This window comes from Podarcis raffonei, chromosome 8 (genome assembly GCF_027172205.1).
Source record: "Podarcis raffonei isolate rPodRaf1 chromosome 8, rPodRaf1.pri, whole genome shotgun sequence".
Lineage (NCBI taxonomy): Eukaryota > Metazoa > Chordata > Lepidosauria > Squamata > Lacertidae > Podarcis > Podarcis raffonei.
The window spans coordinates 82,395,591-82,416,837 of record NC_070609.1 but is presented as its reverse complement, the minus strand read 5'-3'; the positions used below and the strand labels follow the sequence as shown (position 1 = coordinate 82,416,837).

Below are 21,247 nucleotides of genomic sequence, written 5' to 3'. Positions count from 1 at the left end.
GAATGCATCCAGTGGGGGGAAATAAATCCGCGATGATTCTTATATTGCCCACTGCTCAGGAAATAAGTCTTGTGCTGGAATTGGAGAACATGCTGAGTTCATTTTCACAGATGATCTGGTTCTGGTTGTCCTTTCATGTGGGGGTGTCCACCCATGTACAGCTTTCTCTGTGGATGTCGGGACAAACTGTTCTGGTTCCATAATGATCTAAGCCAGGACTAAGGAACTTGTGGACCTCCAGATGTTAAAAACAAAATAAAATTTACACATCACTTGGGAAGACAGGCAAACTAATGCCAGTGTGCTGGAAGAAACAAAGATCACCAGCAATGATTTTTCAACATCAACTTCACTGGACTGTTGTGCGGATGCCTGATGATCGTCTTCCAAAGCAACTACTCTTATTCCGAACTTAAAAATGGAAAGCGTAATGCTGGTGGTCAACAAATGAGGTTTAAAGACTCTCCCAAGGCAAATCTTTAAAAATGTAGGATAAACACCGACAACTGGGGAACACTGGCCTGCGAGTGCTCCAATTGAACAGCCTTTGCCAAAGGTGTCGTGGGCTTTGAAGATGCTCAAACTCAGGATGAAAGGGAGAAATGTGCGAAGAGGAAGGCATGCTTGGCAAACCCTCACTGCGATCAACTCCCTCCTGGAAACCTATGTCCCCACTGTGGAAGGACATGTGGATCCAGAATTAGCAGAAGAAGAAGAAGAAGAAGAAGAAGAAGAAGAAGAAGAAGAAGTGGCCTTATAGCTCTCTTCATCCCTCACCATTGGCCGTGCTGCCTGGGGCTGATGGGGTCCAGCAAGATTAGGAGGACCAGAGTTTTTTCCGCAATCTAAATACAGGGTGAGCAGGTGTTGGCAGGTTCAGCACTGGGTTCAGCACCGGGAACCCCCCCCCAAAAAAAACCTCCCAACAACTACTAATGAAGAGTTGACGTCCTTGTGAATGAACTATTTCTAGAGTCAACTTGACGCAGGTGGTGCTGTGGGTTAAACCACGGAGCCTAGGGCTTGCCAATCAGAAGGTCGCCAGTTCGAATCCCCGTGATGGGGTGAGCTCCCATTGCTCGGTCCCTGCTCCTGCCAACCTAGCAGTTCGAAAGCCCATCAAAGTGCAAGTAGATAAATTGGTACCGCTCCGGCAGGACGGTAAATGGCATTTCCATGCGCTGCTCTGGTTCACCCGAAGCAGCTTAGTCATGCTGGCCATATGACCCAGAAGCTGTACACCAGCTCCCTCAACCAGTAAAGCGAGATGAGCGCTGCAACCCCATAGTCGTCCGTGACTGGACCTAATGGTCAGAGGTCCCTTTACCTTTACCTAGAGTCAACTTGGCTGCAGGATTCGGGGCACGTCGATGCAGAATTTTTGGGACTACCATCTGGCATTGGACGAAAAGGGCCTGTTCTGCCATGATGATGATGAAGAAGAAGAGGAGTTTGGATTTGATATCCCGCTTTATCACTACCCAAAGGAGTCTCAAAGCGGCTAACATTCTCCTTTCCCTTCCTCCCCCACAACAAACACTCTGTGAGGTGAGTGGGGCTGAGAGACCTCAGAGAAGTGTGACTAGCCTAAGGTCACCCAACAGCTGCATGTGGAGGAGCAGGGAATCAAACCCGGTTCACCAGATTACGAGTCCACTGCTCTTAACCACTACACCACGTTGGCTCTCTGTTAACTGCCTGCTCAGTACAAATGCAACACACATTTTGAGTAGGTGGCTGAGAGGAGAAGGAGGACACACAAAAGGTTGCAGATGTTCTTCATCCCAAAAATCTTGTGTCCCCTCCCCTCCTTTGCCTAGCCTGCAAAAGGCTTGGCATGTGGAGAAGCTGGACTCTGGATCCATCCAGGGACAGTTACGGAGCCAAAAGCATTTGTTTGGAGCAGCAAACAGACCCCAGTTAACAAACAGCTGCAACAGTCTCCACAGCTGGTTTGGACATATTGACCTTTAGAGAATAGACCCAGCCAGCCCTGATCACTCTTCTTGCTCCACACTGATGACCAATGATGCACTCTTGCACCAAAAAGCCTTTAAATTTACAGATGGGGTAGACCTGACCTCTGTTTTATAGACCAGCCAGCATCACCTTCCAAGAAGGGAAACTATCAAATAACTCTCTGGTTTCCATCTCACTGTGGTTTCCATCTCCCCCGATTTCTGTGCTGTGTAGGGACTGTCCATTAGCATCAGCCTGGCATCCACAATGGCTGGTGATGCCCAGAGACAGGGTGAGGGCAGCTCCCAGAACCAGTTCAAGACTGATGTCCTTCTGTTCCATCATCTTAAGTCTCCCACGGCAACTGCTAGTCAGTGACTTCCTGACTGTGTTCCTAACACGCCCGTTATTCTGACCAGCCAGGTGTTCCATACTGAAAGCCTGCCATCCCTTAGGATGTTTGATGTTGCTAAATAGAGAGTTAAGGATCAGACTCTTTCAGGCTGAAGCTGTCCATTTTTATAGACAGCTACAAATTCTACCAACTCAGACCATTGCCCTATTTAGGCCAGTATTACCGGCACTGACTGGCAGTGGGTATCCAGGGTCTCAGACACAGAGAGGCCTTTCACGTGACCTGCTTCTGGGTTCACTTTAATGGAAGATGCCAGGATTTGAAACTGGAACCTTCAGCACATAAAACAGGTTGTCACGGCCCCAGACCAGGACTCTGGAGGCAGAGTTCTCCAGCAATTCCTCTTTAGAGGAGGAAGAGATGAGTCCACTTCCTAATTTGCCACATATAGGTCTGGGGGCACCAGAAGCCGGCTTCCTTCCCTTCAGCCCCAAAGAGACACCTCTGCTGCCAGACTCTTGGGGGACCAAGAGAGTCCCAGGAAGAAACCGGGAAAGGGGGGGTGGGGCTTTGGGAATCCAAAGGGTGTACAATTATAGTCTGTTTCTTTTTATTCTGTTTTGCTACTAATACAAAAATGGGGAATTCGTGGAAGGGAATTGGGGTCGACCTTAGAAAAAGATTTTTAAGAATAAGTACCGATTTATAAGTTAAAATTGGTTAACTAAAATGAATTAAAGAAAACAAGGTAAAGTTTGGGGACAAGAACTTGCTGAGCTAAAAATTGGAACTGGAATACAAGAAGGGGAGGTGTGGGGAAGTCAAGGAAATTGGTTATTGATAGTAAGGAATGTAAATTTTATGTGTTTTTAATTGTTTTTCTTTTGTTTTTTGTTTTTTCTTTGAAAATTTCAATAAATATTTATAAAAAACAAACAAACAAGAGAGTCCCAGGAAGAGATTTCCACAGCTGAAAACACCATTACCATTACTTCAAGGGAACCAGTGGCTGTGAAAGAAAGCACCAGTTCTTTAACTTGCCAGGGGAATTTTTTTAAGAGGTGAGGCCTCCATACTTAGCCCTGCTATAAAACCCAGGTCTTGCTGAGGCAACTTGTATGCCTGACCTCAACTGCAAGAGTGCTATCCATGGTGCTGAACGCCCACTCTTCTTGCCTTCCAAGAAGTTGACCCATCACCTTCCTTGGCCCATCACCCCTTTGCAGTGGTGGGCATCCTTGCAGCCATTGCACAGCTGCTCTACCCCCCCCCGCCCCCAGCTATGGTCCTATCCCTCTTGAAAGTGGTTTGAGAGGAGGTATCGCTTCCTATAGGACACTGGTGGCACTGTGGGCTAAACCACAGAGCCTAGGACTTGCCGATCAGAAGGTTGGTGGTTCGACTCCCCACAACGGGGTGAGCTCCCGTTGCTTGGTCCCTGCTCCTGCCAACCTAGCACGTCAAAGTGCAAGTAGATAAATAGGTACCGCTCCGGCGGGAAGGTAAACGGTGTATCCGGGCGCTGCTCTGGTTCACCAGAAGCGGCTTAGTCATGCTGGCCACATGACCCAGAAGCTGTACGCCGGCTCCCTCGGCCAATAAAGCGAGATGAGCGCCGCAACTCCAGAGTCGGCCATGACTGGACCTAATGGTCAGGGGTCCCTTTAGCTTTACCTTATTGGGTTGTGGGTCAGGCTGGATGATGCCTGGGTCCTTTCCAAGCCAATCAAGAAATGTTTAGAATCCAGCAGAAGAGGCTGCCAAACCAGTCATATCAGTTCCTTTGTTAAGGTAATGGCTTTGGCTGGCCAGTTAAGTTCTGCCATTTACTATAACCAAAGAGGCTGCTCTGTTGCCATAGAGACAAATGGGTGGGCCTTTTCCCGCCTCACCTGGCTCAATGCCACGTCATCCTAGGAAAGGAGCCAGAAAGGAGTTCTGTGTGTGAGAGAGAGAGTTTTGGCTGATTCTGGATGCTGGGGAGACAGAGGCATGTCTTGCTGTGTGCTAGACCCAAAGCTGTGGCTTGGGGCTCCCCTGGAAAATTAATGGGGAGGTAAGAGCTCTTGCTGTGCGAATGCTGTACTCTTATGTTCAGGTTGTATATATATGCAAAAAATAATAATTAACAAGAACAAGCTTGTTTTCTCCTGCTCTGAAGAGTAGGACTCAAACCAATGGCTTCAAGTTGCAAGAAAGGAGATTACGACTAAACATCAGGAAGAACTTTCTGACAGTAAAAGCTGTTTAACAGTAGAATAGTCTCCCTTGGGAGGTTGCAAACTCCTTTTCTGGAGGTTTTTAAGCAGAGGTTGGGTGGCCACCTGCACTGGAAGCTTTAGCTGAGATTCCTGCATTGGACTAGATGAGTCAAACTCTACAATTCTATAGTTCTATGTTCTGATGATGTGACCTTTGCTGTCATTGTGATATTCAGCTTATTTTTCAGCTGCTGTTTGGTTTATAGGGTTTTATAAATTGCAACTGCTTTATCAATGACTTGTTAACTATTCCACATGATTTAATCTGCATTTCTGATGCTGATGTTGTTTATTGTTTGTAAGCCCCCTTGAGATTCATTTGAATGAAAAGCAGCAGAAAATGCAATAAAATAATATCAATCAAAATAATATCAATCAAACCAGTGACCTTTATTCCAAAGACACTAATCTCTAGGAAACCCTGGAGTTGCGCGACACTTGGCAACTGGGCACACGCGAAAATACATTTCTTTCATCCCACTGTCTCCTTCCATCGAGGCTTCGCAAACACTTTAAAAGTCAGGCAGATCTGTTTATCAGAGTATCAAAAGCAGGAAAAGTATTCACACCCATCCCTCTTTCAGACCGTCTCCAGCTTTCTTGACAAAGTGGGCTTACTCTTTTGCGCAAGCCTTGACCCCCACAAAAGCCTTTAAAAATGCACAGCTGGTTGAAAACCAGGCTGCTTCCAACTCTTTCTTCCTCCATGTGTGTCTAAATCCTCCAGAGTCACAGGGCTGAAATCCGAACACAACATGTTGATGTTAAATGAGGAAACTCTCGTTTCCTCAATACCAGAGCCCTGATGAAAACGCTCCCTGAGAAATCTGCAAGAGGGAACTATGAACAGATGTCCTTTTAACTACGCAAACAAGGAGAGAATTGAAATCGTCGCGGCAGCCAACCTTCCACAAATCTCTACACTTCCTTCACTCCCCCTCCCCCATTTGTTTTGCTTTCCTGGTCTAACCATTGCAAATACATCGTTTTCACTTCTGCAAAAGAAAATCCCCGCAAGCATTTTTATGTTTTTTGCTTCGTTCTTTCTTTCTTAACCTTTCCATCCCTTCACACTGAAATGTGAGGAGTCTTTTGTATTGCACAAAAGGAAAAAAGTCCTGGCCTTAAAGAAATTGGACTTTCACCAGGAAATAGCAGGGGGATTTCAGTAAGTCACGCCAAACCTCGCCTCAGTTTCCCTGTCTTTAGAGGGGGACTTTGAAGGAAATCTTTCAGAATAAATCCTGATAAAAAGAAAGAGATGTTGTGGGCAGGTGGTTAACCTGTCTGGAAATTAGGTAAACAGCCTGTTCCATATTGAGTCACACTCTCCTCGAAGGAGCAAATTTGTAGCCTGGGGCTCCTCATCGATTCAGCACTATTACCACTGGCATGGAGTGTATTTTTCAGCTGGTACACCAGCTAAGAAAGGGACGCAGGTGGCGCTGTGGGTTAAACCACAGAGCCTAGGACTTGCCGATCAGAAGGTTGGCGGTTCGAACCCCCGCGACGGAGTGAGCTCCTGTTGCTTGGTCCCAGCTCCTGCCAACCAAGCAGTTCGAAAGCACGTCAAAGTGCAAGTAGATAAATAGGTACCACTCCGGCAGGAAGGTAAACGGCATTTCTGTGCGCTGCTCTGGTTCGCCAGAAGCAGCTTAGTCCTGCTGGCCACATGACCCGGAAGCTGTACGCCGGCTCCCTCGGCCAATAAAGCGATATGAGCGCTGCAACCCCAGAGTCGGCCATGACTGGACCTAATGGTTTACCTTTACCTTACACCAGCTAAGGCTATTCCTGGACTGAGACAGCCTTTCCATAGCCTAGTAGCCTTCTAACTAGATTACTGTAATCCATTTTTCATGGGGCTTCCCTTGAAAACAGTATAGCTAATCAGCTTTGCAGGGTCTACTGTGTCCTCTGTTGGAAGACAGAGGAGAAATGTGACCTTGTTAATTCTCCCTGACCTCTCAGCAGCTTTCGATACCATCAGCTATGGGATCCTTCTGGAGTGGCTGTCCAAGCTAGGGGTGCAGGGCTGGATTTAGGTTTGATGAGGCCCTAAGCTACTGAACGTAATGAGGCCCTTTATATGTCCAGCTGTCCTTTGCCAACAACAAATGGTTGCTGTTTTTGTTGTTGTTGAATATATGCTATATGGTCAATTATGGAACTAATAGGTATCTAAAGCCATTTGCACATGTTGCCATGCAACCAGTACATGCAGAACGTAGTCAACCTATATATAGGTAAAGGTAAAGGTACCGCTGACGATTAGGTCCAGTCGTGGCCGACTCTGGGGTTGCGTGCTCATCTCGCTATATAGGCTGAGTGAGCTGGCGTACAGCTTCCGGGTCATGTGACCAGCATGACTAAGCTGCTTCTGGCGAATCAGAGCAGTGCACGGACACACCATTTACCTTCCCGCTGGAGCGGTACCTATTTATCTACTTGCACTTTGACGTTCTTTTGAACTGCTAGGTTGGCAGGAGCTGGGACCGAGCAACGGGAGCTCACCCCGTCGCGGGGATTCAAACCGCTGACCTTCTGATCAGCAAGTCCTAGGCTCTGTAGTTTAACCCTCAGCGCCACCCACGTCCCACCCTATATATAGAAATGGGCAAACCAGTGATGTTTTAGGGAGCAGGCTAGCAGGCAGGGCCCATTACTTACATCATAGGAGCCTACACAACACAAAACACTGTTGCTGTATGTAGGTTTTATTTTATTTGTTTTTTAACTTATGTTTTGGAAATGTACATCCAGGTTTTTTTTCCTTTAAACTTTTTGGGGGGCCCCAAGAAAGTGGGGCCCTAAACTATAGCTTGTTTAGCTTATATGTAAATCCGGTACTGTAGGGGCGGGTGGCATCGCATCGCTTTGCAACGGTTCTGGTCCTACTTGGGTGGTTGTTTCCAGAGGGTGATGCTTGGGGAGTGTTCTTTGACCCCAGGGAGACTTCAGGGTTTGATTTTATTCCCTGTCATTATCCCTAAGCCTAACATCTACATGAAACAACTGAATGGGGTTATCCAGAGTTTTGGAGTATGTTTAGGGAAGTTTTTAATATTTAATGCTGTATTGTTTTTAACACTCGATTGTGAGCCGCCCAGAGTGGCTGGGGAAACTCAGCCAGATGGGCGGAGTATAAATAATAAATTATTATTATTATTTTGTCAGTAATATGCTGATGGGACACGGGTGACGCTGTGGGTTAAACCACAGAGCCTAGGGCTTGCCAGTCAGAAGGTCGGTGGTTCGAATCCCCGCAACGGGCTGAGCTCCCGTTGCTCGGTCCCTGCTCCTGCCAACCTAGCAGTTCAAAAGCACGTCAAAGTGCAAGTAGATAAATAGGTACCGCTCTGGCAGGAAGGTAAACGGCATTTCCGTGCACTGCTCTGGTTCGCCAGAAGCGGCTTAGTCCTGCTGGCCACATGACCCGGAAGCTGTACGCCGGCTCCCTCGGCCAATAAAGCGAGATGAGCGGCGCAACCCCAGAGTCGGCCACGACTGGACCTAATGGTCAGGGGTCCCTTTACCTTTACCTTTAATATGCTGGTGACCCACAGCGGGGGGTTGGGAGGCCTTGGGAATGCCCCACTTACCATCCATACAAGTGGCTTCTCAATGGCCAGGAACTTCTGATACAAAGTTCTCAAAGACTTCTCAACAAGAGAAAGACAATCCAGATAAAATGGGGCAGCAGCCACAGCAGACCAGAAACTAAGGGACAGTAAACAAAACTTCTTTTGCTTTCATTTTTAACGAAGAAAGTGAATTTGTACATAACTGTAGTGAGTTTTAGGAAATTGTCCTCCCTTGCGACACTAGGGATGGAGCAGAAATTTGTTCAAATATTTGCATCCTAACACAAAGTGACCTAATTCACATTTCCCAAACCAACTCGCAAACCGAAAGGCAGCCATACACTTCTCCAAATTTTGCAATGCAGTTCTCCAAACAGAAACGAAAAAAGTGTACGAAATTTAAATCTGTTCCCACACACCTCTTTCTTTCCGCTAACTTCCCATTTTTCATATGCACGTCTTTCGTATTGGCTTACATTAACATAATTTCTAACATTCACATCTCAATTTATTTTCAGTTTTTCATTACACCACCCCCTGCCCCCCCGCCTCCAAAAAAACATTGAGATTATGTGAATGGAAGCATTTATCTGAGCTTCTTCTTTTTTTAAGAATCATATTAAGAAAAAATTGCTTGCAATATTAAGCAAATTGCATTAAAAATATTAGTAGAAATGTTCATGAATATCCGTACACATTCTTGTGTAGATTTTTGACATGAACTTTTGTGCAGACTTTTGACGTAATATGGGAGAAATGAGACATTGAGAGATACCAAAACGGACATTTTCATCCACACTACTTTTGAATCAAAATATCTAAATGGGCAAACATTCAGTTCAGGCTCAAGGAATTACCGGTACAAGCTTTTGATATTTGACGGACCTTTTCATGAGGGGAAATGGTTGAGTGGGTGAGATGAAGAACTAATTTAGGAGTGCAAAGCATTATTTAAAGGGGTAAGCTGCAGTTGTGGTGATTTTGAATCACAAACCATCTGAGTTAAGTGAAGGGATCCGGTTACATATTCCCGTCCCCCTCGTCCCCCCCAAAAAAGAGAAAAAGAAAACCACTCTTCTCCTCAGCCAAAGTGCTGAGAAAAAACTTCAACCAGGAATATAAAAAAAGAAATATTTTCAAATATCTAAAGGGTTGTCTGTCACATGGAAGATGAAGCAAGCTTGTTTTTGTGCTACTCCAGAGGGGAGGACCTGAACTGATAGATTCAAATGACAAGAAGATTCTGATGAAACATTGGGAAGAACTTTCTGAGGGTAAAAACTAATCGACAGTGGAATGGACTTTGGAGATCTCTTCCTCCTTGGAGGTTTTTAAACAGAGGTCAGGGATTTTTTTAAAGCTCTGTTTCCTGCTCTAGATGACCCTTCCAACTCAACAATTCCATGATTCTATGAAATTTGACAGTAGAGAGTCCTTGGATGGGTCCATCAGTCAATGCCAAAGGGACCAGTAATGAGAGGGTTGGATCTAGAAGTGATAGCACTGCCTACTAAGATGCTTTGCACACTGGCCTAGGACCTTTGGTCCATGTGACCTAGCATCGTCTTCTGCAAATCAAAACAGTTCTTCAAAATCATCCTCCTATTAGTTATAGAGGTAAAGGGACCCTGACCATTAGGTCCAGTCGTGGCCGACTCTGGGGTTGTGGCGCTCATCTCGCTTTATTGGCCGAGGGAGCCGGCGTACAGCTTCCGGGTCATGTGGCCAGCATGACTAAGCAGCTTCTGGCGAACTAGAGCAGCGCACAGAAACGCCGTTTACCTTCCTGCCGGAGTGGTACCTATTTATCTACTTGCACTTTGACGTGCTTTTCAACTGTTAGATTGAAAGGAGCAGGGACCGAGAAACAGGAGCTCACCCCGTCGCAGGGATTCGAACCACCGACCTTCTGATCGGCAAGTCCTAGGCTCTGTGGTTTAACCCACAGCAGCACCAGCAAATGCCCAATGTTACCATTCTCTATAGCAGGGCTTGGCAAGGCTTACTAGGCATGGGCCGGATCACTCCCACGGAGATCCTCCGTGGGTCGGGCCAGTGCAGCGCGATGCCAGAAATCGCGTCTGCTCATGTCCACGGCGCCGGAAATCGCTTCTGTGCATGCCCAGACGCTGAAAATTGCACCTGTGCAGAAGCAATTTTCGGCATCTGGGCATGCGCAGAAGCGATTTCCAGCATCTGGGCATACGGAGAAGTAATTTCCGGAGCCGCAGAAGGGAGTCCCTGCGCCACACTGTGCCGGTTTAGTGCAGCGCATGGGAACTCGTTGAGTGGGCGGCTCAGTTCGGGGGCAGCTCGGGAGCCGGTTAAACGGCTGCTGTGGGCCGCTTCTGGCCCATAGGCCACAGGTTGGGGACCCCTGCTCTATAGCCACCACTAAATAAAGTGTCTGTCTGTCACACAGAATTAGAAGGGACACTGAGGTTCTCTTTCTCTCCCTTTTGGACACCAACCCATCACTACCCCAATCTCTAGCTCCTGTGAGGCCACCAGGATCAGAATCAGGCCAGCCCATCATCGCATGTATCCTAGAATAGATGGAGGTGAGATGAAAAATCAGCTTACCTACACTGAGGAAAATGCCAGTCTCCTGGGTCCACCCTTCAGAGGAACTGATTCTGGGCTATATCAACAGCTGCTGAGAGTTGGCCAACTGCGTTTGAATGAAACCAGCATTTCTTACGAGGACTGCTGAAGTGGACGTGTGTTGTCTGGTGCCAAGAAATCAAGGTGTCCCTTTATTTAAGAGAGAGAGAAAAGCAGAGAGGGACTTTTGGATCTAGGCTGCAGAGGTTCCAGTCAAAAGCACCCTCCACTGCTACTGGCATCTCAGTGAGGAAGTGGCTTTATTATTCTAAGAAATTGTGGTGAAGTCTTCCTTCCTTCCACAGCTGTCATGCAAAGTCAGCTGCATAAGCCATCGCAGGGATGTCACCTCGCTTCTCCAAAAAGAGGCTATGGTCAGCATCTTTGCTGCCAGGGGCAAATTCTGGCCTTGTCGGGCAGCAAGCAGGGTTCTTTGGGTCACCAACCAGTTGTCCACACCAGAAGACACAGCCAATGTTTACACTGGGCAGGGGATTTAGGGCACAATATTCAACTTTCAGACTGGGAAAGGTTATGGGAAATTGATTTGAAAATCTCAGCATGTTGTACGCTGAAAGAAAACTGGATGAAAATGATGTACTGGTGGTATTTGAATCCTAGTAAGTTAGCAAAAGTAAGGGATGTGGGTGGCGTTGTGGGTTAAACCACAGCCTGGGACTTGCCGATCAGAAGGTCAGCGGTTCGAATCCCCGCGACGGGGTGAGCTCCCGTTGCTCGGTCCCTGCTGCCGCCAACCTAGCAGTTCGAAAGCATGTCAAAGTGCAAGTAGATAAATAGGTACCGCTCCGGTGGGAAGGTAAACGGCGTTTCCGTGCGCTGCTCTGGTTCGCCAGAAGCGGCTTAGTCATGCTGGCCACATGACCCGGAAGCTGTACGCCGGCTCCCTCGGCCAATAAAGCGAGATGAGCGCTGCAACCCCAGAGTCGGCCACGACTGGACCTAATGGTCAGGGGTCCCTTTACCTTTACTTTAAGTTAGCAAAAATGTATAAGACAAGTACAAATACCTGCTGGAAATGTAAAGAAAAAGAAGGTACCTTTTTTCATAAGTGGTGGACCCGTAAGGTAATGAAATCATTCTGGGAAATGATATATAATGAATTGGAAAAAATGTTTAAAATAACTTTTGTAAAAAACAAACAAACCAGAAGCTCTATTACAGTGGTACCTTGGTTCTCAAATGCCTTGGTTCTCAAACGCCGAAAACCCAGAAGTAAGTGTTCCAGTTTTAGAATGTTTTTCGGAAGCCGGACATCCAATGAGGCTGTCGGATATTGTTTCTGGAGCACCTGCACCAATCAGAAGCTGCGCCTTGGGTTTCAAACATTTCGGAAGTCAAATGGACTTCCGGAAAAGATTAAGTTTGGGGCTTTTGTTTTTGGTATTTATTTTGCGTTTTTGTTTTTGAGGCCTTTTTGGTTAATTTGTTTTTGTGACTGTATGGAACCCAGTTCAGCTACTGATTGATTGATTGATTGATTGTGTGACTACGGAAGTGGATAAAAGCCCCCCATCCAAACAATGATTATCATCAGTGCAGGTAAGAAAAAATAATAATTTTATTTTTTTTCATCTACAATACTGTCTTATTTCTTGTATAGTACAGTACATTGATTATTGCTTTCATTTTATGGATCAATGGTCTTGTTAGATAGTAAAATTCATGTTAAATTGCTGTTTTAGGGATTGTTTTTAAAAGTCTGGAACGGATTAATTCATTTTGGATTACTTTCTATGGGAAAGCGCGCCTTGGTTTTGGAACGCTTTGGTTTTGGAATAGACTTCTGGAACGAATTAACTTTGAGAACCAAGGTACCACTGTATTAGGAACTTAGGTACCAACATCCCAAAGGAACAGAAAAGACTTTTCTTGTATGTGACAACAGCCACATGCATGTTATTAGCCCAGAGATGGAAAAAAGAAAAAGTCCGGACCAGAGAGGAACGGCAAATCAAGCTTTTGGACTACACTGAAATGGCAAAACTGACTGGAAAGCTCAAGAACCAAGAAGACAAAAACTTCAATAAAGAAGGGGAAATTTTATAATTTATCTACAGTAGGAGACAACTGTAAACAGATGAAAACATTAGCAGGAATTTAATAACACTTGTAATGTAGCAAATGTCATGGACAATATGGAAAAGTACAAAATATGGATTATGAAATAATATGCAGTTAAGAGGGTGTACAATAGCACCCGTGGAGGGGAAGGAGGGAAGTCCAAAGATTTGGAGAAATCTATAAATATGGATATGTAATTTGGATTGCTAAAATTAATATTTGTAAAACAAAATAAAAATTATTATAAAAGAAAAGAACACACAGCCAATGTTGGACAAGCCCAGCACAGCAGGGGTGAGATGTTTGCTACTAGAACCAAAAGATCTACCAGCCCAAGCCAGGTGCAAAACACATATAATTAGAATGAAGTGATAGGGTGCCTCTGAACCTAGGAATTTATTTTTTGTACCCGAACCAAACTGAGCTCATATTTTATTATTTATACCCTGCCCATCTGACTAGGTTGCCCTAACCACTCTGGGCAGCTTCCAACATATATAAAAACATAATAAAACATTAAACTTTTTTTTTTAAACTTCCCTCTACAGGGCTGCGTTCAGATGTCTTCTAAAGGTTGTATAGTTACTTATCTCCTTGGCTCGGGGGTCACATAACTCCATACCCTCCAACATTTATCCAATGAAAATACGGATGTCCTATGGAAAAGGTGGGACATTTCGGGATCAAATCAGAAACCAGGACGGCTTCTGTAAATCTGGGACGGCCCCTGGAAAATAGCAACCCTTGAAAGGTCTGCAAAAGTATGTATATTAGGAGGGGTTCTGTTATGTACTGAGTTGAATAGGATCCAAAAAGAAACAGACTGATTGGTCCTAGAACAATAGGATTCAGAATGCAGCAGTCTGATTGGTCCTAGAACAATAGGGTCCAGAATGCAGCAGTCTGATTGGTCCTAGAACAATAGGGTCCAGAATGCAGCAGTCTGGTCCAGTGGCGTAGCGTGGGTTGTCAGCACCCGGGGCAAGGCAAGTAATTTGCGCCCCCTAACCCATGGATTTGCGCCCCCTAACCCGTGGATTTGCCCTAACCCCAGATGTTGCGCCCGGTGTGGCCAGCCCCCCCTGCACCCCCCACGCTACGCCACTGGTCTGGTCCACAGGAGCCACCCAATCCAGCTCCAGGTGGAAGTGAATCCGCAATCTGATTGGCCTACAGGTGAATCCCGGAATTAGCCAATCACGTGGGGCCCATTGTGTAAATAATGTATATAAAGCAGACATTCTGGGGGAACTTCGATTCCTCCTCACTACTATGAGCTGAATAAAGAGCATGAAATCCACTCTCGACTCCGAGTATATTTCAGATTCAAACTAAAATGCTGGTGAGATTTCCTGAGGACTTTAAGAAGAAGGGGAGGGGCAACGATTCACAACCTGATGTGGAGAGCTGCACTTAAGGCTGGGGAAATGAGAAAGTGCATCTGGCAGAGTCACTCCTTCCTATACAGCAGCCAGAGGCTTTGGAGATTGGCTGCTAGTCTGAGTAAATCCTGGGCTGCGTAGGAAACAGGCTGGCCTGATAGAAGGCCGGCTTCCTGCGTTCTCTCTGCGACAAGGCTGACTCTGGTGCCAGCATTTGAGAAACCCACCAGATGCACAACCAATGCTTTCCGCTTTCTCCAACAAATGACGACTACAGGATGCTAGAAACCTCCTTTTCCTTTTTTTGCTGCAGAATGTCGTGAGTCATTCATGAGGATGCATTTGGGGCAGTTAATGTCTGAAATCCTGGACAGACACTGCAAAACAGCAGAAAATACAGAGCAAGGTGGACCAATATGTACCGTATTTTTCGTGCCATAAGGCACACCGGACCATAGGGCGCACCTAGTTTTTAGAGGGGGAAATCAAGAAAAAAAATCTTATTCACCCCCCCCCAGCCGCAAAGAGCAGCGTACAGGCTGCGTGCAGCCTGTCCGCTTCTCCCAGAGCTGCTGGGGCTGCCGGGGGAAGCCCGGGTCCCCCCCCCAGCCCCAAAGAGCAAAGCAGCCAAGACAGTGAGCGGGATGGATCCCGCTCGCTGTCTTGGCTTCCTCTTTAGCCGCGCGCAACCTCTCCAGCCAGGATAGGCTGTGCGGGGCTAAAGAAGCCTCCCTGCTGGAGGGGCTGCATGCGGCTATCCCTGAAGCCTTTGGAGCGCAGAGCGAGTTCCCGCTGCGTTACTCAGGCTTCGGGTTCCTTTCGCTGAAGCCAGGAGAGCAAGACTCTCCCGGCTTCAGCGAAAGGAACCTGAAGCCTCCAGAACGCAGTGGGAACTCGTGCTGCGCTCCGAAGGCTTCAGGCAGCTATCGCTGAAGCCTGGAGAGCGAGAGGGGTCAGTGCGCACTGGCGCCTCTCGCTCTCCAGGCTTCAGCGAAAGCAATGCGAAGCCTCCGGAGCGCGGAGGGAGCGCTCCCTCTGTGCTTTGGAGGCTTCACTTTGCTATCGCTGAAGCCAAGGAGCCTGCATTTGCTCCATAGGACACACACACATTTCCCCTTAATTTTTGGAGGGGAAAAAGTGCGCCCTATAAAGCGAAAAATACTGTAGTCTGTTTCGGTATAACACCGCTCCCTCTGTTCTTACGGCAATGGCTTTCCAGCATCTTGACATTTGCCTCTGCCCCACCCTTTTAGCCAGAGATGCTGAGCTGGGAATCTTTCTGCATGGAGAGGTGGGGGAACTTTTCTGACCCAAGGGCCACATTTCCCATTTGCCAAGTGTCCAGGGGCCATGTTTCAGCAGAGGGCGTGACCAAACCCAAGATGGGCGTGGCCACACCCATAAATCGCACACAGGACACACAAGAAATAAAAACACCCTCATAGATTTTGGGCACAATATTGAATTGGAAGCATGGATAAAATTATGGAATGAGGGTTCGAGATTCACTGGATGTATGGCTTTGAAAGAGAACTTATTAAAAATGATTTTACAGATGGCATTTAACGCCAACAAAATTTGCTAAAATGTATAGGAAGAGGGATAGAAGATGTTGGAAATGTAAAGAAGTAGACGGAGAATATTATCACATGTGGTGGACCTGTGACAAGGTGAAAAAATTCTGGGAGTTAATTTATAATGAGCTTTAAAAGATATTTAAGTATACCTTTCCCAAAAGACCGGAGGCTTTCCTGCTCAGTCTAATGAGAAGGGAAATTAAAATAAAATACCGAAGACTATTTATGTATGCCACAGCCGCCGCAAGGACTCTACTGGCCCAAAAATGGAAAATACAAGACATACCTACTATTATAGGGTGGCACATGAAGATGACAGACTTTGCAGAACTTGCCAAATTGACATGAAGGATCCGGGACCAGGATGACCAGAGATACCAGAATAACTGGAGTAAATTTATTGAGTACAGTGGTACCTCGGGTTATATACGCTTCAGGTTACATACGCTTCAGGTTACAGACTCCGCTAACCCAGAAATAGTGCTTCAGGTTAAGAACTTTGCTTCAGGATAAGAACAGAAATCGGGCTCCGGCGGCGTGGCGGCAGTGGGAGGCCCCATTAGCTAAAGTGGTGCTTCAGGTTAAGAACAGTTTCAGGTTAAGAACAGACCTCCGGAACGAATTAAGTACTTAACCTGAGGTACCACTGTATTTAAAGGAGAACTGTAAAAGCTTAAAGACACTAACAGAACTGAAGTAACACCTACAATGTAAAATAGTAGAGATGTAAGAATAAAATACATGATAAAAATGTGACAGGTGATACCAATTGAAGGGACAGAGGGAAGTCAGGACTCGGCAGAGTCAAAGGGTAAATATTTTGACAAATGTATGGATTGTTGGGGAAAGGTTATTTAAAGAAAACAATAAAAATTTATTTGAAAAAAATTAATAAATGCAATTCCAGGGGCCCCCCAAAAAATAAAAAAAAAATAAAAATGCCCTCGTGATTTCTGCATTGTAGAGGGTTGGACTAGATGAGCCCTGGGGTCCCTTCTAACTCTACAATTCTATGGTTCTATGAAACACAGGTATGCACGCTCACATACATGGGTATGCACACTAATTCCACACCCCATCACACAATAGTGGTTGGGCGGAGGGGGGGAATAAATTTAAAAGCTGCCTTGGGAAATTTAATTTATTTATACATACATACATAGGGACGCGGATGGCGCTGTGGGTTAAACCACAGAGCCTAGGACTTGCCGATCAAAAGGTCGGCGGTTCGAATCCCTGTGACGGGATGAGCTCCCGTCGCTCGGTCCCTGCTCCTGCCAACCTAGCAGTTCAAAAGCACGTCAAAGTGCAAGTAGATAAATAGGTACCACTCCGGTGGGAAGGTAAACGGCATTTCCGTGCGCTGCTCTGGTTCGCCAGAAGCGGCTTAGTCATGCTGGCCACATGACCCAGAAGCTGTACGCCGGCTCCCTCGGCCAATAAAGCAAGAGTCGCCGCAACCCCAGAGTCAGCCATGACTGGACCTAATGGTCAGGGGTCCCTTTACCTTTACATACATACATACCCCACCCAACTGGCTGGGTTTCCCCAGCCACTCTGGGCAGCTCCCAACAGAATATTAAAAACAGAATAAAACAGGCACAGGCAAACTCGGCCCTCCTGATGTTTTGGGACTACAATTCCCATCATCCCTGACCACTGGTCCTGTTATCTAGGGATTATGGGAGTTGTAGTCCCAAAACATCTGGCGGGCCAAGTTTGCCAATGCCTGGAATAAAACATCAAACATTAAAAACTTTGCTAAACAGGGCTGCCTTCAGATGTCTTCTAAAAGTCAAATAGTTGTTTATTTCCTTGACATCTGATGGCAGGGCATTCCACATGGCGGGAGCCACTACCGAGAAGGCGCTGTGCCTGGTTCCCTATAACCTCGCTTCTTGCAGGGAGGGAGCCGCCAGAAGGCCCTCAGCGCTGGACCTCAGTGTCCGGGCAGAACAATGGGGGTGGAGACGCTCCTTCAGGTCTACTGGGCCAGGATTCATTCAATAATAAATTCAAACATCAGGAAAGCCCTTGTGGATCACCCCAAGTCCATATCTAGTCCCATAATGGCTGTTCAAGTGACCAATGGAAGCCCCAAAGTAAGGCTTGAAGTTAGCTGACATTGAGGCTTCTTTATTTAAAGATAAGTTTCTAGTCCTTAAGGTGGGGAAAGTTTACTTAGAAGTGTGTCAACAATTCCTTTGGATATCTCAGGAGAAGCCCATGAGTGACTGCATAAGATTCCCAGTGATTTCAGGACTAGGGTGGAGCTCATAGCACTTTGCTCCCGTCTAACATAATACTAATAATAATAATAATAATAATAATAATAATAATAATAATAATTTATTATTTGTACCCCGCCCATCTGGCTGGGTTTCCCCAGCCACTCTGAGCGGCTTCCAACAAAGATGAAAGATACACTAAAATGTCACATATTAAAAACTTCCCTGAACAGGGCTGCCTTCAGATGTCTTCTGAATGTCAGGTAGATGTTTATCGCTTTGACATCTGATGGGAGGGCGTTCCACAGGGCGGGCGCCACTACCGAAAAGGCCCTCTGCCTGGTTCCCTGTAACTTGGCCCCTCGCAGTGAGGGAACCGCCAGAAGGCCCTCGGCGCTGGACCTCAGTTTCCGGGCAGAACGATGGGGGAGGAGACGCTCCTTCAGATATACTGGACCAAGGCCGTTTAGGGCTTTAAAGGTCAGCACCAACACTTTGAATTGTGCTCGGAAACGTACTGGGAGCCAATGTAGGTCTTTCAAGACCGGTGTTATATGGTCTCGGCGGCCGCTCCCAGTCACCAATCTAGCTGCCGCATTCTGGATTAGTTGTAGTTTCCGGGTCACCTTCAAAGGTAGCCCCACGTAGAGCGCATTGCAGTAGTCCAAGCGGGAGATAACCAGAGCATGTACCACTCTGGCGAGACATGTTAAAGAAGGTAAATGAATAATATATATATTTTTAATAAAAGGCAGAAGGTGGACTAAATGACCTATTGGTGCTCCCAGTTCTGTGATTCTCTGTTGCGAAAGCAGCTCCGAAGCCAGGCACTCTGGACCCTGGTGGAAAACGCCCTCGCAACACCTGCTTGTCTCAGCTTTCAGTAGGGAATGGTTTTTGGATTACACAGCGCAGTGAAGTCACTGCGTCTCTGTGGTGCACACACCCCTTCCAGAGGTTTATTGCCGATTAAACTATTTCACAACCACACAGAACTTCAGAACAGGAGAAAATGTGCTTGCTTGGCGTTTGAAGTTCAGCTCTGCAGAAAGCGGGGGCAGAAAAAGAGAACAGAATCCAAGGCGAACAGATGTCAGAGCTGAATGCTGAAGCGTCATCTACGTTGCCGGGGGGGGCGGGACTCCCCCAGATTCTCCTCTGCAAAGCCGGGTGGCAAATATTTTTCTGGCCGCATTTTATTCTCAACATCTACACCTGGCTTCCAGCGTATTTTTAACAGCAGACCACATTTGATGGTATCAGCTAACTATTTGAAATGGCATTGAGTCAACTATTCTGTGCTAACTTCATTTGCACAACCAATCAGGAGACAAGCCTTTTTAAATACCAGAATTCAATTCTGAAACCCAAATATATATATATTTGGCAGGGGGAGAATCCAAACCCAAGACTGAGATGGCCTCGTTTCAAACATTCATTCTCTTTCATCCCATCTGAGCAAAACTGGCCTTGCCAAACAAACAGAACAATTAAGCACTTCCAGAGGGCTCTCTTTCGAACCAGCCCCTCAAGTTCTGCAAGTTTTAGCTGACTCTAACACAGAGTTTGCTAGATGAAAGCAAAACACGAGAAGGAAATACCTTTGGGATTAGTTGAATTTTCCACCGCTTCTGCCTCGTAGCTCACACTTTTCTTCCCCACGAGAAGCTGCACCGATCTCTCCAAACCGTTGCATCAAGGCAGAGAGGAACATTTCCAAGTTCTTTCCAAGGAGCTGGTAACAGAGAAAGTCCTTCAGCAGAGGCGATGCCCTTTGCACATGCTCAGAAAGCGTTTGGGACTCCTCTTCATCCTCAGAAGTGGCTGCTCCCAGGACACACAGATCCTCTAAACTGAAGTCATGAAGGCACAACGTGCGCATTTCATCTCCCTTTTAAAGAACGGAGGAAGAGAAAAAGACGAAAGGAAACAAACAAGCCCCACCAGAATATCAGGATGAGAAATTTGGCAGGGATTCCTTCCCTTAAATCAGCAGCTGGAAGGAGAGGGTGTAACCCACTGACCTAGGAAAGCTGGCGAACAGCCTGCTGGAAAGCCATAGGCTAATAAGTGCTGGTAGTGGGAAGAACCCATTGCCAGACTTTTCTCTCTTTTTTTTAGCACACCGGGATTTTGCTCCAGGCACCGTTCAGAAAAATCAAAGGAACTGAGGTCTTTGGAAGAGAGACTGGCCTGTTTTATCTGATGAAGGTGCAACAGGCTGCACTCTGCAGGTGGGGACAGCATTGGAGGGGAGGAGGGGCTATTCAGGTTAAAGGGGTTTCCGTACAAGAGTTAGAACATAAGAACATAAGTTGAGTTTGCTGATCAGGCCAAATGCCCATCCTGAACTGACAGTGACCAGCAAGATACCTCAATGGACACAAAAGTTGTTGAGTTTGTCCCAGCTATGTCCAGACGTGTGACAACCCTGCCTCTCTCCTCCTGAAGCTTCCAACAATTGGTATTCAGAAACATTACTCATATCCTCCAACATTTCCACAATAAAAATGTTGTTGTTTAGTTGTGTCCGACTCTTTGTGACTGGACCAGAGCACGCCAGGCACTCCTGTCTTCCACTGCCTCCCGCAGTTTGGTCAAACTCATGCTGGTAGCTTCGAGAACACTGTCCAACCATCTTGTCCTCTCTCATCCCCTTCTCCTTGTGCCCTCCATCTTTCCCAACATCAGGGTCTTTTCCAGGGAGTCTTCTCTTCTCATGAGGTGGCCAAAGTATTGGAGCCTCAGCTTCACGATCTGTCCTTCCAGTGAGCACTCAGGGCTGATTTCCTTCAGAATGGATACGTTTGATCTTCTTGCAGTCCATGGGCCTCTCAAGAGTTTCCTCCAGCACCAGAATTCAAAAGCATCCATTCTTTGTCGATCAGCCTTCTTTATGGTCCAGCTCTCACTTCCATACATCACTACTGGGAAAACCATAGCTTTAACTAGATGGACCTTTGCTGAAAAAAAAATAGGGGCGTCCTATTTCATAGTTGTTGTAATTGTTGTTGTTATTATTTTACAATTAGACCCTGCCCATCTGACTGGGTTGCCCCAGCCACTCTGGGTGGCTTCCAACATACAGTGGTACCTCGGGTTACATACGCTTCAGGTTACAGACTCCGCTAACCCAGAAATAGTGCTTCAGGTTAAGAACTTTGCTTCAGGATGAGAACAGAAATTGTGCTCCGGCGGCAAGGCGGCAGCAGGAG

The 21,247-nt window shown here is 46.5% G+C and overlaps 1 protein-coding gene across 4 annotated transcripts in view; it reads right to left on the bottom strand.

Moving 5' to 3' along the window:
• Nucleotides 1-20,294, bottom strand: part of CMKLR1 (chemerin chemokine-like receptor 1) — a 36,358-nt gene extending 16,064 nt beyond the window's left edge. Inside the window, exons 1-2 of one of the 4 annotated variants that reach the window (XM_053401238.1) lie at nucleotides 19,634-20,294; nucleotides 10,747-10,913 (exon numbers count right to left, since the gene is read on the bottom strand). The gene's annotated coding sequence lies outside the window, so the exon portion shown is untranslated. Of the gene's footprint in view, nucleotides 1-10,742; nucleotides 11,418-19,633 lie in introns of those variants that run through there. The other 3 variants (XM_053401235.1, XM_053401237.1, XM_053401236.1) reach the window with 3 other exon arrangements.
• Nucleotides 20,295-21,247: the final 953 nt, after the last annotated feature.